Source organism: Apodemus sylvaticus, chromosome 7 (assembly GCF_947179515.1).
Source record: "Apodemus sylvaticus chromosome 7, mApoSyl1.1, whole genome shotgun sequence".
NCBI lineage: Eukaryota > Metazoa > Chordata > Mammalia > Rodentia > Muridae > Apodemus > Apodemus sylvaticus.
The window spans coordinates 41,240,339-41,254,397 of NC_067478.1; the positions used below are offsets into that span (position 1 = coordinate 41,240,339).

The 14,059-nt window shown below is 41.8% G+C and overlaps 1 non-coding gene across 1 annotated transcript; it reads left to right on the forward strand.

The window, feature by feature from the left end:
* The first annotated feature begins 256 nt into the window (after positions 1-256).
* On the forward strand, positions 257-387 carry LOC127690382 (small nucleolar RNA SNORA17). The gene has a single exon (XR_007979098.1). It is a non-coding gene; the product is annotated as a small nucleolar RNA SNORA17 (small nucleolar RNA).
* The last annotated feature ends 13,672 nt before the right edge of the window (positions 388-14,059 follow it).

Consider the following 14,059-nt stretch of genomic DNA (forward strand, 5'->3'; position numbering starts at 1 on the left):
TAAGTATGAAAATAGATGAAATGTTTTTATATTCATCTTAATATAGGGCTTTTAAAATGTACTACTAAACATAGGATATACACATCATAAGGAATTAAATAGGAAGAGTCCCAGAAGTATTGAAAATTTCTTTACATCTTCTTTGTTCAAATATAGAATCCCTTAGTTAGCGGACAAATGAAGGGTCTGGATAAAATTCATCTTAATGTGGGGATTGATATCTTTATATAAAGATGTAATGTATACCTTCCACTAAAGTGTTCCAGTAAAGTGCTGCAGGTGTGGCTACTGTGTCATGTGCATCAGTAGGTGGCAGAGAGGAAAGAGGCCATGTCTACCCTCAGTGTTCTGACCTGTGAGCATCTGAGTAATTAGTAGCCTTACACTCCCTGAAAAAAAAAAGCCTGAGATGGCCACCAGTCCAGTGCCAGTGGGGTCCAGACAGGGGGCTATCCTCAGACAGCCAGTCCAGCTCCATGCATACCTAGACAGTCTGCCAGGGCAGGGAGTAAGCCAGAGATGAGATGAACCCTACTTGGGGCTTCAAGGCCCAACAGGAGGCAGGCAGAGACTAGAAGAACCCACCTGGGACCACCACTGAGACCCCAGGAAGGAGTGAGCCCAAGACAGATGACCCCTGCATGGGGCCACGGGTGTGGGCCTGGGAGAGGAGTGAGACTGAACACGAGTCTGGTACCATGGGAACATGACAGGAAGCTAGCCTGAGATGACCACCAGTTTGGTGCCTCACAGGTCTGGGAAAAGACCGTGCCAGAGGTGACCCCCTGCCTGATGCCATGATGCACTGGTGGGGCATAGTACTCCTGAGACCACTTCTGAGATGACATCAGATACTCCAGAGGACCAGACACCACTAACAGGAGCAAGTAAGTGGTGGAGAAATGGAAGGATGTGGGCACCATGAAGAGGGACAGAACTGGACACTCAAAGGTAGTGAGGAACAGCCTGATGTGAGTGGTCAGTGATACAGCCTTGAACCATTGTGTGGTCCTGGCCTGTGTTGATATGGGAGCGGGGTCATATTTGGGCTATGGCCCTGCATTAGCAGGGGGTCTCTTACCACCAAAGGCCAGGTGGACATCCCTGGTCTGGGACATATTGATGCCTGAGGACTGAGAAGAACTGCCCTCACCCCTCACCTGTGCATAGGGGAGAGCTGGCCCTGGGGGTTGTGAGAGCAGGTAAGCTGACCCTGCCTCTACCCAGCTGCAGTTTTCAGGAGAACATACAGTAGTGCTGACCCTAGTTGTGAGAGTTGTGGGTGAGTGAGCTAGAGAGTGAGAGCATCAGAGAGTTGGCCCTTCCACTTGTCTCCCATATAGTGGCATGGGCATTCTCCCCCAATTGCCCCTTGCCATCGGGAGCAGGTGGGAGACCTGTCCCTGGGGTCATGAGAACAGGAGAGTGGCCCTTACCTGGATAACACAATAGAGCTGACCGTGGGGATGGGGTGGGGGCGGGGCATGGATGAGCAGGCCCAGAGGACATGAGCATGGGAGATCTGGCCCTGCTTCTTGTCTGCTGTGTGGAGGCACAGAGAAAGGAGAGATGCCCTCCCCTTTCTTTAGCCCTCACCACCTGCATCTGCTGGCCCCACCAGGTCATGCAAAGCACGAGAGTTGTCTCTGTCCATCACTTGCTGCAGCATTTGGGACAGAGCAGGTCAGGCATTTCACCTGGGCAGCACGGTAGAGCTAGCCCTGGACATAGGGGATTGCGGGTAAGCCTGCCCTAAGGGTGTGAGCATGGGAGAACTAGCTGTCTGCTATGCAGTGGTACAAAGGAGGGAGAGATGCCCTCCTTGCTTCCCTAGACCTCCGCCACCTATGGCAGCAGCAGGCGAGAGAACTGGACCGAGGGTCATAAAACTGGAAGAACTGTTTGGTCATAGTCACCCCAAGGTCCTTTATACTGTTTGTGGCTATTGTGAAGGGGGTCATTTCCCTAATTTCTTTCTCAGCCTGCTTATCCTTTGAGTATAGGAAGGCCACTGATTTGCTTGAGTTGATTTTATAACCTGCCACTTTGCTGAAGTTGTTTATCAGCCATAGGAGTTCTCTAGTGGAGTTTTTGGGTCACTTAGGTAGACTATCATGTCATCTGCAAATAGTGATAGTTTGACTTCTTCCTTTCCAATTTGTATCCCTTTGACCTCCTTATGTTGTCGAATTGCCCGAACTAGTACCTCTAGTACAATATTGAAAAGATAAGGAGAGAGGGGCAGCCTTGTCTAGTCCCTGATTTTAGTGGGATTGCTTCAAGTTTCTCTCCATTTAGTTTGATGTTGGCTACTGGTTTGCTGTATATTGCTTTTACTATGTTTAGGTATGGGCCTTGAACTCCTGTTCTTTCCAAGACTTTAAGCATGAAAGGGTGCTGAATTTTGTCAAATGCTTTTTCAGCATCCAATGAAATGACCATGTGGGTTTTTTCTTTGAGTTTATGTAGTGGATTGCATTGATGGATTTCCGTATATTGAACCATCCCTGCATCCCTGGGATAAAGCCTACTTGATCATGGTAGAAAATTGGAATAACCAAAACATAATCCACACATCAAATGATGTACAGGAAGAACGGAGGAGTGGCCTGGTTCTGGAAAGACTCAGTGTAGCAGTATAGTGCAAAACCAGAACAGGGAAGTGTGAAGGGGTGAATGGGAGAACAGGAAGAGAAAAGAGGGGTTATGGGGCTTTTGGGGAGTGGGGGGCCAGAAAAGGGAAAATCATTTGAAATGTAAATAAAAAATATATCGAACAAAAAGAAATGAAAAAAAAAAAAGAAACCTTTAGATGCCTTAAAAAAAAAAGTGGAAAAACTGGCCATGTCCCTCGCCAACTGCAACACTCAGGAGAGTGGCCTTGCACCTTGACTGGGAAGCAGGGCCCAGCTACTTCCGGTTGCAAGAGTTGCAGGTGACCTAGCCCTAATGGCCCAGGGCCCACGAGCTGGCTCTACCCCTTACTGGCTGCATCATTGGATTGGCTAGCCAGGACAGGGGAGGAAAGTTGGTCATCTTGGTGTAGGTGTGGGAGAGTTGGTGGGCTGAGATACCTCTCAGGATCAGATCCAGGGCTTTGAGTAGTCCCACCCCAACATTTGCCCTATCGATAAACTGCTGAAGTGTGTGAAGAGGCTGGTCCTGCAGATCCAAAGCTACAGGATTTCCATGACACAGGGTAATGACAGGATATACAAGAGAAGTCCCTTTGAGGTTGCAGTTTAGAGAGTGTAGCAGAAACCAGAGGTCCAGTACCAGACCAGTGACTCATTGCGATGAACATCTGCAAGGAGGGAAGTGTGGACCAAAGGATGTGCTGTGGACACAGTGAAACACGCAGGTTCCACAGCAAGATGTTTTTTTCTTTTGTTGACTGGGGGGAGGGGCGCATATGGGTTGGGGGTATGAAGGGAGGGGAAAATAAATGGGATTAGATGTGAAATTCACAAAGAACCAATAGAAAGATTTTTAGAAAGATATAATTGGAATAATAGGGGAAAAATCAACATCTGAACCTTTTTTTATAATTTGAGAAAAGAAAAGCAAAGGAGATAATTTTCAAAAGCACCCAAATGAACATATAAAGAACTTCAAAATTTTCTTCGAAATCAAAAAATATATATAAATTAGAATGATTGATATCTTTCTACTTATCAAAGATCCCATAGTTTTTAAAGGTTGTATTCTAAAATCTGCTTTAATAATTCTTCTGAAGGGCAACTGGCAGCCATCGCCACCTATTGGTGGTGAATGGGAGTGACCTGCTCTTGTTAGGAACCTTGGTTTGTGGCTTCTCCCTGAGGCCTGATAAATCAAATTTGGAAGTACAACAGCTGTGTGTGTGTGTGTGGGGGGGGGGGGGGTCTGTGTCTGTGTGTGTCTGTCTATGTGTCTGTGTGTGTCTGTGTCTATGTGTGTGCACATTCACACTTTGATTTAATACATCTGTTGCAAGAAATTATAATAAAGAAATAGGATCAAATGAGGAGAACGTTTGTCTGCTATCAACAGAAAAATCTGTTCAGTACACAAATTCGTTAATTTAGAGATGGATAAAAATATTAAGGGAAAAAAGTCCTCACTTTGATGATCTAAAAAGTGATCAAGGGGTGGCCAAGATCATAAGTCCTTTTCTTGTCTTTAAAGTCTGGGATTATAGACATCAAAGGCCAAAAGAAAATAGAATTAGACATAATCTCATTTTTCTTTTTCTTTGTGCATGTGCGTACTTTATTTTTCATACATCTTTCTGCAATAAATACAAACTGCCTTTCTCATTAGAAAAGAAGATGCTTTTGAATATGACAGGAATTACAGAGATGAAGAAGAAGGAATCTGCAAAATTGATGTGTTCTTTTGGTTGTGGAACTGGTCAGAGGGATAAAATCAAGTCTCAGTGCTGGCAGTTGTGCTGGGAGCGCCATCACACTGGAGCTTCTCAGGGAGCACCATCACACTGGAGCTTTTCAGGGAGCACCATCACACTGGAGCTGTGTGGGGAGCACCATCACACTGGAGCTCTGTGGGGAGCACTGTCACACTGGAGTTGTGCAGGGAACACCACCACACCGGAGCTTTTCAGGGAGCACCATCACACTGGAGCTTCTCAGAGGCACAGCATCACACTGGAGCTGTGTGGGGAGCACTGTCACACTGGAGCCCCAACAGCTTCCTGTTGTTAGTCCATTTGCTTTCACTTCTGAAGCCTCTAGAATCTCATGCTTGTGTTCCTTGTATATCCATCTGCCTCTGCAGAACTAAATCCTCCCAACTCCTGCTTGCCTTTCTCATTTCAAAACCTATTTCCAAAAATAAATAAATAAATAAAAAGGCTTCCTCTAATTCGCAGCACTTTTCCACTAGCAAAATCTGTGATCTGTGAAAATCAATTCACCTCCCTGGGAGTCAGTTTTCCTGGCAACGGGGACTGGTGAGTCTATATGCCTCCATGGGGTTGTGATGCGAACATAATGCCTGGTAGCTGGGTAAGGCACAGTAAGCAAGCAATGGCTTTTTCTTTGAGTCTGTCCCATGACACCCTGGCTATAGGAGATATTCATATATATATATATATATATATATATATATATATATATATATATATATAAATTCTAAGTGAGAGGAGCATTCTAAACAAAAAGACTTTTTGATGAAAAAAATATGAAGGTATCTTTTCTAAATCTGAGCCAAGGAGGGTGTGCTCTCTTCCATGTTCCCTGTTTAAAAAGTCCCTGGTCCCTTGGTCCCAAAGTCTCTTCAGAGCCTGCACATTTTCGAATTTTGCTCCAGAGAGGACTGCCTTTGATTGATTGCTTAGCTTATCATAGTTTGGTGAGGGAATTTCTCAGAAGACCTCTTGCTTTGATTTCCTGTTAAATTTTTACACCAATTCATTAGCTTGTTTGAAAGAGATCTTTGAAATAGAAACCATGAGGTCATAAGGGTTAGCTCCTTGTAAACTGATTGTTTCTGGGATATCTGGGAATCTTGTCTGGTTCAATTTTAAGCGAAGGGCAAAATAAGCAGGTGGGCACAAGAAAAAGGAGTCACGTGGGCCATTTAGATAATGAATTAACTGCTTGTTCTGCAAAGCTGAGTAAAGCCCAGGTTCTGAACAGAAGGCCATCCATGCTAATATGCTCATGTGAATTATTCCTCAGAGGGAAGAACATGCCAGGCCCCTCTGCCACTATTGAAATATTTAGAAGATTCACTAAGAAATGCCCGGGAACCATGGAGAAGACTCAGCAGATCATTGCCATTGTGAGCACCCTGGATTGTCAGTTGTTTGAGACACAGTCTGGTGGTCAGGTTTCCCCCAATGCTCAGTCAGTTGTGTTCAACCTGAAGGTACTTCTTGGTCCTCTGACCCTTGGTGACCCAAACAACTGTGCTTAGAGGCAAGCAAGATAGGAGTTTAGTCTAAAATAGAGGATGCCCTCAGCTGCCCAGACACTGATTAGCTGCACTAAACAATTAGTTAGGGAGCAATCCAATCCCTGGTGACAATTAGGATGGTTGAGACATCCTGCTGACAGCTGTGGTGACAGCGAAGAGTAAAACTACCCCACACTGAATCAAGACACTTGGTCCTTCTGATTTACAGGCAGGCCCTACTGCCACCACATATGGATTTCGAAAGGACTGAAAAATGACCCAGAAGAGCTCCTGCTGCCGAACGGGACATGAAGACATGATTCCCTGTAATCCAAGCAGAGATTCTGGTGCAAGGCAAACTGGCTATGCCCTTCCCCTACAATAAGGTAAAATTTAAAAGAACATCAAGGTGATTTCAGAGAGCGTACACCACAGAGCCGAACACACCGACCCTTTATGCCGTAGAAGAACAGTTCTGAGAAAACACTACACTTAGGGAATCCAGAAGCCCCCAGATGCCAACAAGCCACCTACTGTCTTGCTACCTCTCTGAGACAGGAAACATTTCCATGATAAACATAGTGAAGAAAGAGTTGTCTGACTTGAAAGATTTTGTATATTTACACAGGGTTATTTTCCAATTCCTCTATCAAGTCAAGAAGCCTGTGAATGTGCTCTTAGGTAGATCCTTCCTTAACATACAGGAAAAAAGCACACATTTCTTCAAAAGCATGCCGAGGAATGTGTCCACACCTTACATCCGTCTTCCCTGTGAGAAAAAGAAAAATGGGACCAGGGAGGTGGATTTCTGTTTCCGCTCTCCTTTTTAGATCCTCGGGTTACAGGATATTAAAAATAAACCTAGGAGACAATGCAGAGAGTTTTTGGAGAAGCTGGAAAAGACACCATAAAACAAGGATTGCAATCAGCACAGGGTGGCGGCAGCTGAACTCATTAGGCCAGTCCTAACAAAGCCAGTCCTGTCCCGCCCCGCTCGGTCCGTTAGATAGAAGGGCTGTCACACAATCCAATCCAAACACGTTCTCTGTCCATATTGGGTTAAGAAAATACAGTGCCTGTCATTGTCTCCAAATGACAGACACCCACAGATGGAAGGTGGGGGAATCTGACTTCCGTTCAGTTCACCGCCCCAGTTCAGTGCATAAAGTCTTCCACACCACCATGCCAGCTCTGGCCTGGGTACTGACTAAAACTCCTACTCCCTTGTGCCTCTACTGTTAGGGAAAGGAGAGCCCTGGGAATGCATATCTCTTCTTGCCTTTGTTGTTCAAGGACAGAGATTTGTCCCTTAAATTGTTCTCTTTAATGTGGAGTACCTTAAAATGGCTTTACTGGAGCAATATGTTTTTTGATGTATAAACCTCTATTCTGGCTCTCCAAATCATTTTCCCGATGCCTTAGAAGTTACTGAAGCAGCGTGAAATTTGACTCAGTGAAAATAGCCGTCGACATCTGTGATACATGCTTCAGGTTGTGCTTTTTAGTTTCAGCAGCCTACCCATGAAAATTCAACTTTGCGCTGTGAAAGTTCCCTTTGACTCCCTCATTGAGTATATATACATACATATATGTATGTATATATATATATTACACACACACACACACACACACACACACACACACATATATATATATGGAAAAGTTTTTGTTCACAAAACCATGGTGTGGAAACAGAAAATCAAAGGGCAACCAAGTTTGATTTTCTAGGAAAAAGTCCATACACACTTATAAAAAGAGAATTTGAAAGTAGACACCCTTGCTTAATTCTACGTTCAAATGAAATCCATCAGATCCTCTGGTTTTCATTCATTATTTTGAAATTATAGACAAATACTTTCTGTATTTCGCAGATGTCGCATGAGGAACTCATTTCCAATATATGATATTAAATGTATGTAGTCGTCTCAACAATAAAGGCCCTTTCTCAGAATCAGGGACGTAAGAGGTTTTTTTTTTTTTTTTCTGTAACAGTACTTGATTTTCTTTTAGCATGCATATATTTCTGTAGAAAATACCAATTTTTTTCAATATTTAAACATTAGATTTAGCATCTTATATCCACTGATTTTGAAGTATTATTAAAGAGTTCTAGAATCATATCATATATTTTTAGAAATTTAAAATTAATTCAAGTAGAGTTGATAAATTTACACTTTTTAGTGAGTTTAAAATATGAACATGCAAAAATGATGGGCGTATCCAATTAATTTTATACCATATATGATAATTATCTATTTATGCACAATGAATAGTTTAAAAAATCATTTGATGGTTAAGGTTAAAATATTTTTATATCAAAACGAAGCTTTCTTTGGAAGTTTAGTTGGTTAACAAAACTACCGTGGGTAGCTAGATCACCATGGCATTTTACTTCAAACAGGCCATTAGAGCTCGTAGAAAATAGCATGCACGGTGGTTAACGACCAAATTATTAAAGAATTTATGACAGAGAAATCAGCACTCGGGTGTTCTACGGGTATTCAGTGACTGGGGATAGCGTCCCGATCTGTGTGATATGTAAGTAAACAGAAAAGATGAGAAATGCTAGGCAGAGAAAGTGCGACCCTAGTTGTATGGATGAGGTTGTATCTTTTAAAAGTATAAAGCTAAAACGGACTCCTTGAAAGTTCAAATTTGTACAGATTTTTTTAATTTACTACAAAAAAATTCAGGAAAAAATTTAATTCTAACTGAAATTGCGACAGCTCTACCACTCCTTTAATCCCAAACCTTTATTTCTGTCACCTGTATAAACATACTTGAGATAGCTAAGAATACAAGTATCCAACTGACTTTTAATTACTTCGTTATTTTCATCAGTGCTGTCTGCCAGTCGGTTTTTAATGTAAATATTTTACATGTACAGTGAGAAAGAGCCTGAGATTCTTTCTCTGTAGCTGGAGCAGGACTGTTCAATCCGGGCCTCGGAGCGCCACCCCATGGCAGTCCTAGTGAAGCACACCATGGTCCCCTAGTCTTCATTACTCTCTGGGCCCATTTAAAACATCAGTTCTCAACAACTTCATTTTCTGCACGAGCGGTTGAGTGGTTGCTGACTTTAGAAATCTGTTTGAATCATTCCTCCTATGACATAAAGAACCCCCACACTCCCAGAAAGAGTAAAAGATGTGTGGAGATTTGAGTAAATGAATTCTACCACAACAAAGAACTCCCTGTGAGCCGAGCCAGGTCTCCAAACTACTAGCGAAATTATCGGCTATAATAACCATCAAGACTATTCATAATGTTTTCTATATTGTTGTGTTGCAAGGAATCATAAGTTTGAGCAACTGCCAAGAGGAATAAACAAAAATAAATACAATTAACGTCTCTTAGATGTCAAATCAGAATTTGCATGTGTGGGCCATTACATTTAGGAAAAAGGAGAAACACCAGAGGATGAGATGGAAATTGTAACAAACGCAAATAAAATGCACTGCGAAATGGCAATTAAAGTTCTTCGTGGATTAAAGACAGATTTTTTTCGGGGGGGGGGAGTTGGGGGCTTTTGGGTTTGTTGGTTTTGTTTTTACAGCAACACATTTCTCTCCTCCCCTCACAACAGATTCCGATTATACAGAGTAAAAATGCCCTTATTCCCTTTCCAGTGGCCCTTCCAAAGCTATTTTTAGGTTACATGGAATGCCATCACTGAAACTGTACCTGTCACTTCCGTATCCACCACTTCAGAATGGACATGTTTTCTTAACATTAACTCTACGGCTGCTTGCACTAACAACAACAACAACAAAAGTAATGTTCCAGTTTCAATATTAGTAAATTCTATACACGCACACACGTGCTTCACGAGGGAAAGCCATATGCAAATGTAACCAGCCCAGGGCTGGGCTCTCATCAGAAGGAACTCTGGGACAAGAGGATTCAGAGTCTGGGCCAATGTTTCTGAACCCTCAAGTGTCCTCCCTTGCTGGCAAAAAATCTTCCAGCCGACTTACGAACGGCTTTTCTCTGAATGGGAGGTATCACGGGGGTGAAAAGCAGTAGCAGCATCAACTGTAGGAAGAGACTCCGTTCTGTGAAAAAAGTTCAAATAGTGCAAAACTCCCCAGGGGAAACAGCGGAAATGTGCCCAGCGCAGCCATTAAGTCGGTCCCCTCCTTCCACCCGGCTCTCCTCCAGTGACCACCGTCTACGGGACTGCTGCTATCCTCTCTGTTGAGGATTCTTATTTTCAGGATAGCAATGACAGCAAAGCACCGTCAGTGAGCCAAACTGCCAATGCTCTCTCCAGGGAGGGAAGGAATATCCCCGAGTTTTGAAGATAGATCATGAGAACGTTTCGCATAAAGATGCTGCGATTTTGTGGGATGGCATAGCAATGGACACACACATACACAAACACAGACACACAGACACACACAGATACACAAACACTCACAAGTGAACAACCCGTCAAAAGAAAAGACAGTATGAAACAAAAGGATGTCTTAATACTTCATATTTCATCTTAACATTACTATATTTTCACAAATTATAGGCTATAACAAATAGAATATACATCATGCAACAAAAACATTTTTAATACTTCGTACTCCAGCTTAACATTGTTATATTTTCACAAAGTTCACAATGTAGAAAATAAGAAGTTTTTATAAAACATTTATTGTATAAAGAATAATAAACAACGCTGAGTAAGAATTTCAACGCAGCTATTCTTCAGAAGGCCCCACCTCCCCTTCATTATTTTACTTCCCTTCCTACCTTGTCCTCTGTGATATTCATTTCCCTTTTAAAATAACAGTCCCACCATCTACTGAATGTGAACTGAACGATTTCACATGATTTTATCCGCTGACTTTTAAAAGAGGTCCATTTTCCCCGAGGGTGGAAATTTCAGAGAAGCCATGAGCATCCATTTCTCTCTCCTAGCCAAGATTCAAGTTTCCCAGAATACACAGCCCCTCCCCAAGTAAGCCTCTAAGTCTTCCTGATTCCAGCTTGTTAAACTGCGGATGGAAGTGTGAGTGTGTGTGTGTGTGTGTGTGTTATATATGAGTATATGTGTGTACGTGTGTCTGTGTGCATGCGTGTGTGTCTGTATGCATGTGTGTGTATGTGTGTGTGTGTGTGTGTGATAACAACCAGGGCCTTCTGTGGATCTAGGATCAGCCCTGAGTGTAGACTGCTGCGGAGTAGTTGGGTAGCTCTGATTAGTGACTTCAAGGCATGAGACCCATCATCCTGTTACCTTGAAACATGGCTCAAGACGAGTTCCTAATGCTAGAGTCAGCCCTTTGACTTAAGGCCGTGTTTGAGAGCAGGTAATCCAGGGACAGGCATCCTGCTCTGCTGAACCAACCACGTATTCGCGAGAATAATAAATCTTTAGCTTGGCTTCTCGGATCTTGATCTAGAGGAGACTATGAAACTATGGCAACAGAGGGGTCACTAACAGGAACTCTTGAAGACCTGCAATTGACAACTGTTAAAAGCCACATTGGCTAAAAGTAATAAGTGCTTTAAACTTCAGCCAACATACCAGCAGGGACCAGTGTTTCCCTGCTGGAGGGTGGCGACAGAGGCTGGCTTCCCAAGGCAGTGGCATGACACCAAGTTTCCTCCCCAGATTTCTTTCTGGGGTTTCATTATTAAAGAAATACACCAATGATTCACAAAGAAGGTGAGTGTGGAAACAAGTGTAGGGAGAAAAATGACTGAAAGAAGAAGTTGCCAGTGCTTTGACAGGTCAGCCCAGAAAACATGGATTCTTCCAGGTAATATGGAGCGCCTTCTTGCAAAAGGTAACATGGTGACTCAATTACTAAATAGGAACTGTGGTGGCTTAAATGAGAAATATCCCTCCACAGGCTTGTGGACTTGAGCTTTTGGGTTCCAATTGGTGGTGCTATTTGGGGAGTTTATAGAACACTTAGGAAGAATAGCCTCGCTGGACGGAATGCATCCCTGAAGGGAGGACTTTGGTCCCTGGAACCCATGCAGAAAGGTTAGTGGGTCCACAGAATTCACTGGCCAGAAAATCTAGGTAGTCAGTGAGCTCAGAGATCAGAGAGAAAGAGCCTGCCTCAAAAAATAAGATGGGGAGTAATAGTGGGGGGACATTTAACCTCTGCCCTCCAGATGCACACCCCCCATGCACATGCATGCACACCACACACAGATTCACATACCACACAAACATACTCACAAACATACATACACACATACACACATACAATAACTAAATAAAGAGAAAACTATGGTTCAATGGAGAAATATAATGTCTTCTTGTTACATTTTAGTGCATTAGGGGGCTGCTTCTGTGTAAGTATGTGCATGTGTGTGTGTGCATGTGTGTTCATGAGTGGGGTGCACATGTATAGGTACATGTTCATATGTGTGCCTCTGTGTGTGTGTGGACGTGAGTGATAAACCCCGAATGTTATTCCCCAGGCACTGCCCACCTTGTTTTGCATGTTTTTTTTTTTTAAAGACAGATCTTACACTTAGCCTGAACGTGATGAGGAGAGAGGCTGTCTGCCCGGCAAGTTCCAGAGATCTGCTGTCTCCACCTCCTCAGCCTTGGTATGATCAGGGCATGCCACCACGCCCTGACTTTTGACTTGGGTTCTGGGGACTGAATTCAGGGCCTGATGCTTATACAGCAAGCACTTTACCAACTGAGCCATCTTCCCATTCCTCCAATGTCTTTTCTAAATCGAGAACCAGCTGTTGAAACAACAAAGCACACACTTTGATCCACAGTCCCTGGGTCTTTATAAGACTCTGCCCCTAGAGAGATTCTTGCAACTGCCTTACAAATCTAACAGTGCAAATAAACTTGTTTTTAAAGAAACTATAAAGATTCTGATGGCTTGCAAGAAATTTATCATGAGTTATTCTAATTTTTCCTCTATGGTGAACTAAAAGCCAACAGATATGTAGAATTTTAAAACAACCATAACAAATGTTCTCTTTATATACAGGGAACAACAAAATTTTACAGTGATATGCACATATACAAAAATGAATTTTCAGATGATATGTAAATTTTAGATAATTAAAGAATAATTTATATGCAAATAAAGTGTTGATCATAACTGTAAAAAACAACACAGTTAACATGATTTTACAGAGAAGTATTTGCTTTCTATATGTTTTTATAGAATAAGGAATTTTTCCAGATTCTCATAGATTTTGTTTGACAATAATAATACATAGTATTATTAGTAAAGTTATCCTCTAAGATGGGATTGTTTTAATATACTGTTGCTTTACATTATAACCTTAAATCTCATGTGTAATATCTGAGTAATGGAGAGTCAGTTTTCCACTAGAATAACAGAAAATGCTACCAAATGGTATGAGCAGAAAGGGAGAAAGAAATTCTACAGAAATAAAGTGATATACATCTCTTTATAAGACTTTATACACTCTATATAGACCACAAAAGAGGAACAAACTATCGTATTTTGATTGATCATTTGAACTCTAAAATCAAAAATCATCACCAAATATTTTTATTTTTTCTTTGTGTTTTTAAATGTTTCTATAGCATATATTAATTATTAATAATACGTTTCATTATGACATTATCATATAGATATGTTTATATATGTCCCCACACTTCTCCCCCACTCCCTACTAGCCCAGGTTCTACTTTTATATCTTCTTTTAAATAATAAATGTCCCTGTTTGCATACAATTCATTTATCTTTCAACTTCAGTCTTTATTATTCAATTTTACTAAATTTTGCCATAATACAAAAAAAACCAATTCTTGCTCTGTGGAAGCAAATGTCTCCATTATTTTTCAGACGAACTTGATACAGCAATATAGACACTTTGAACTTTTTCTAGGATTGTATTTTTTTTTCCTGAGCAATCATTTTAACTTTTGAAATCCCAAACTTCAGTTCCCCTCTCAAGCAACCATGCTTTGAGAAATGCCCAAATATTTTATATTTTCAAATCCTTGAACAGAAATATTTTTTAAGTCCTCATTGCTTATAAAACTTTTCCAGAAAGCAGATTGGCAAGAACGAAAAGAAGAATGCATTCTGAAATAAGCACCGCTTATTTACAATAATGAACCGAACTTTTTAAAATCTAATTTTAGCCAGTAAAAACAGGGCAGAACAGGATGATGATGTTCACAGAGGAGAACTATGCTGTTCTGAGA